This window comes from Mandrillus leucophaeus, unplaced genomic scaffold (assembly GCF_000951045.1).
Source record: "Mandrillus leucophaeus isolate KB7577 unplaced genomic scaffold, Mleu.le_1.0 Scaffold2068, whole genome shotgun sequence".
Taxonomy (NCBI): domain Eukaryota; kingdom Metazoa; phylum Chordata; class Mammalia; order Primates; family Cercopithecidae; genus Mandrillus; species Mandrillus leucophaeus.
The window spans coordinates 41,105-45,948 of NW_012102108.1; the positions used below are offsets into that span (position 1 = coordinate 41,105).

At 53.6% G+C, this 4,844-nt stretch overlaps 1 pseudogene; it reads right to left on the minus strand.

Moving 5' to 3' along the window:
- Positions 1-36: 36 nt before the first annotated feature.
- LOC105539557 lies at positions 37-927 on the minus strand (annotated as a pseudogene).
- Between the last annotated feature and the right edge of the window lie 3,917 nt (positions 928-4,844).

Genomic DNA, 4,844 nt, shown 5'->3' on the forward strand with positions numbered 1-4,844 from the left:
ATCTCCATGTTGCTGAAGAGCCCGTGCAGGAACAGCTTAGGACCATTCAGTGGTTGCTCCTACCCATTCAGTGGCCTGAAGTCAGTGGTCTGAGCAGTGGGAGCTGCAGACCAGTCTTCCGTGGCAGGCTGAGCACGCCAGTCTTCAGTAGGGAACTGTTGAATAGGCTCAGAGGGCACCTGCACGCCGTCAGGCCAGTCTGCAACCTCAGGCTGAGCAGCCGTGAACTCGGGGGCTGGAGCGTCCATTCACCCTGAAATTCCTCCTTGGTCACAGTGTTTTCAGCAGCAGCCTGCTCTTTTTCAAGCTCTTCAGGATCTCTGTAGAAGTAGAGATCAGGCATGACCTCCCACGAGTGTTCGAGGGAAATGGTGCCACGCATGCTCAGAACTTCCCGAGCCAGCATCCACCACATCTGACCCACTGAGGGAGCTCCCTTGTTGCATGGGATGGCAATGTCCACATCACGCAGACAGAATCTGTGTTACGAGCAATGGTGGGTAGGTTAACGTCAGATGCCTCCGTGAGAGGCTGGTGGTCAGCCCTGGGGTCAGTAACCACGAGAAGCCGTGGCTCCCGGAAGGCTGCCTGGATCTGGTTAGTGAAGGTTCCGGGAGTGAACTGACCAGCAATTGGAGTGGCTCCAGTGGCAGCAGCAAACGTCAGCACGGCCCTCTGGCCAGTATTCCTGGAGGATATAACCCTCACATCAGCAGGGTTTTCAATGGCAACAATGGCACGAGCCGCCAGCAGAAGCTTCTCCCAGGTCCTCTTCAGATTTATGAAGTAGATGCCATCACTTTCCCTTTTATAGATGGACTGTTCCATCTGGAAGTCAAGATTGGTGCCACCTAAGTGGGTTCCTGCTGCAAGGAACTTAAGGACATCCCCCTTCTTCATTTGAAGGACATCAAGGGCTCCGGACATTGTGAAAACTTCCTTTAAGTTACGATGGGAATCCAGAACGACGCCGGATGGACCCCTCTGCAGGTAGCGCAGAAAGGCAAAAGGAAGGAAATTCTGATACACGCTACAACGCTACAACATAGATGAAACGTGAAGGCTGAGTTTCAAGCAGAATAAGCCAGTCGCTAAAGGACAAATACAGTATGTATATCCCACTTACATGCAGTGCCTAAAATGACCAAGTTCACAAAGGCAGGAAGTAGAATGGTGGTTGCCAGGGGCTGAGGGGCTGGGGACATGAGTCCGTGTTTAATGGGTCAGAGTTTCAGTTGGGGATAAAAGGGTTCTGGAGATGGATGGGGGGCAATGACTGCACAACAGTGTCAATGCCACAGAACTGTACACTTACAACGCTGAAAATGGTGCCTTTTATCACAATTTTTAAAAAGTCACCTAGGAAGAGACTAAGCAAAGCAGATGCATTTCAAAGCAACCCCCACCCCCTCCTTGGTGAGGTCTCAGAAGGAACCTGAAGCTGGAGCAGAAAGGAAGGAAGCCTGGCTCTTAACAAGTTCTTAGCCTCTAACGGAAGTGAAACGGGTGTAGAGTGAGGTCTCAGCGCCTGGAGTCCTGAGGCCGTCCTGGGCGAGGGTGGATCCTGTTGTCCGCTGCTGAGCAGGATCCGGCTCCCCCATCTTTCTGCAGGGGGCCAGGCCTGGAAACAGGGGTGCACGTGCTTACCCTTGTGTACACACATCCGTCACATCCACATGGGGACCTGCCCGTGTGTTTAGAATATGTTACACCAGGCCGGGCGCGGTGGCTCAAGTCTGTAATCCCAGCACTTTGGGAGGCCGAGATGGGCAGATCACGAGGTCAGGAGATCGAGACCATCCTGGCTAACATGGTGAAATACAAAAAAAATCTAGCCGGGCGAGGTGGCGTGCGCCTGTAGTCCCAACTACTCGGGAGGCTGAGGCAGGAGAATGCCGTGAACCCAGGAGGCGGAGCTTGCAGTGAGCTGAGATCCAGCCACTGCACTCCAGCCTGGGCGACAGAGCTAGACTCCGTCTCAAAACAAAACAAAACAAAACAAAACAAAACAGAATATGTTACACCATTCTCCGTGCCTTAGTATCTGGGCAGGTGGCCCTATTTTTCCCTTCAAGTCACTCCTTCCTAGCCAGTCCCATGCTCTGCTGCAGGGCCAAAGACCCCTCACCCAGCAGGGCCAATGGCAGGACAGGCCTTTAGGCAGAACGGCTCTCTGCTCTAGGTTACGCCCAGCAAGAGGGGGCGGGCCTCACGCCCTGACCAAGGCTCAGATGAGCAGCCAGTGCAGGCTGAAGTTTTACTGTGGAATTCTGTCCTCTCAACGATAAGTGCAGTCCCAGCCTGTCTCCAGCACTGGCGTGGCCAGCACTCTTGTTATCAGTGATGAGCTCTGCTCTGACAAATGCTGACCAGCCTCCTGCTCCTGGGGCCACCTGGCCAGTATCCTTGAGATGATTGTCAGAACTGGAGCAGACGTGATAAAGGCAATTGCACCTGGACTTTGGTTCGAGTGTCCTGGAGGCTGTAGGCAGGTGGTCCAGCCAGGCCTGTGGCACACAGGCTTCCCAGCCAGGCCTGGTGGAGACTCACCACTACCACCCGCTGGGGCTGGCTGTGCCTGTGTTCAAAGCCAAGCGAGTTCCTCAGTTCCTCACTCTCACAGCCTCACCTCCCAGTCCTGTAGAATGGGGATAATGCAGATACCCCCCTGTGGGGAGCTGGGAGGGAGAAGAGGAGGTCACACCTAAGGTTGACAATTGATTGTCAAAATGCAACATTCCTGGGAAATCTGGGGCCCTTTTGCTTCCTTTCCAGCCCACGATGGGTGGTCTGGGTTCTAGGAAACAGCAACAGCAAGAGCTGGAGAGGGAGGAAAGGAAGAGAGAAAGTGGAGTGAATGAGTGCGGGTTGGGCATGAGCTCACCCCAGTGGCACTAAGCCTGGTGCCCAGAGCCTGGTATTGGCAAAGCCAGCTTCTTCTCCCTCCCAGAGGTACCAAAACTAGCACCAGAGAGAACTCTGAGCCTGTCTGGCTGCAGGTGAGACCCGTCCTTCACCTCTTCACCAAGGGAAGTTAAGCAGAGGGTCAGGGCACGCCTTGGAGCTGGGATAGTGCTGCCTAACGGTTTGATCTCTCTGGGTTGGTGTCATCCGGGCATCATCTTCATCGTCTTCATATTTTAGCATTGGTGAGGGTGTACACAGGAACAAGGAGGGGGGCAGCAGAGAGCCTGTGGGGTGTTCTGTGCCCAGCCCTGACCAACAGAACAATCATCAGCTGCTATGGGTTGAGTGGTGTCCCTCCCAAATTCCTGTGTTGAGGTTCTAACCCCACCCACTGCCTCAAAATGGGACATTATTTGAAAACAGGGTTGCTTGAGATGTCATTAGTTAAGATGAGGTCATTAGGATGGGCCTTAATCCAGTATGACTGATGTCCTCCTAAAATGGAGGAATTTGGACACAGACGTACAAAGAGTGCCGTGTGAAGACAGAGGCCGAGTGTGGGTGGTGCCTCTGCAGGCCAAGGCACCAGCCCTGCTGACATCTTAGTGTCAGACGCCCGGCCTCCGGGACCGTGGGACGATACACTTCTGTCACGTAAAAGCTGCTCAGGTTGTGGTACCTTGTTACGGCAGCCCTGGCAAACCAACACACATGCCCTGGGAAAGGGGTCAGCCTCCAGACCAGGGGTAGATACTGGCCAGCCCTGATGCCAACAGTGATTCTTTTTAAAATCAGCTCTGCACTCTACAAGTTGCCAGGGAGGACCGAGCTCCTCAGTATTCCCGGAACTCCCCCGGGAACAGTCCAACTTCCGGGAGGCAAAACTAATGTCTCATCTCATTCATGCGTTCAGCAAACTCTGTCTGGGTGACAGCTCTGTGGCAGGTGAGGCTGGGCACCGGGAATGTACTGGGCAGGGGGCAGGCTCTGTCCCTGCCCTTAAAGGGCTCCCTGGCAGCCTGGAAGGGAGACAGGCACTTCCCAAATACAGGCTCTTCATGGAGTGTGACGGAGAGAAGCTGGGCTGAAGGACGGCCCAGGGACCTCTGGTCTCTTTCCCTAGGGCAGCCTCCTTTCTCACGCATGCAAGGCCTTTGAGGAATGAAGATCTTGGTTCTCAGGACAGCTTCTCACAGGTGGTAGGAAAGGTGCCTCTCCCAAGGAACGTGGGGTGGCTGGCTGTCCAAGTCAACCTCTGCAGGGCCTGGTGACCCTGCAGAACACGGCCAGCACCCGCATTTTGCTGTGTGTGCCATCATCATTTTTCACCAGCGGCCCTCTCAGAGAGACCTGAGGGAGCCACAAGCGTGATGATAATAGGGACAATCTATTGTTTTACAGCTCTGTAAACCAAGGCACCAGGGCTCTGCGGAGATTGTGTGGCCAAACCCAGTCTGCCTGGCTGGTACTGGCACCTGCTGCTCTACACAGACGTGGGCTGTCAGCAGGGCTGAGGGGGATTGAAGGGGTGGCCTGCCCCTCCACACCTGTGGGTGTTTCTCGTTAGGTGGAACGAGAGACTTGAGAAAAGAAATGAGACACAGAGACAAAGTATAGAGAAAGAAAAAGTGGGCCCAGGGGACCGGCGCTCAGCTTACAGAGGACCCATGCCATCACCAGCTTACAGAGGACCCACGCCGGCACCAGTCTCTGAGTTCCCTTAGTATTTATTGATAATTATCTTTACCATCTTAAAGATAAGGGAGTGGCAGGACAATAGGATCATTGTAGGGAGGAAATTGGCAGTAAGACATATGAACAAAAAACTCTGTGACATGAATAAGTTTAAAGGAAAATGCTGTGCCTTGAGATGCATATGCAAACATCTCCATAAACCTTTTAGCAGCATTGTTTCATCCTATCACATGGGGAGAAAC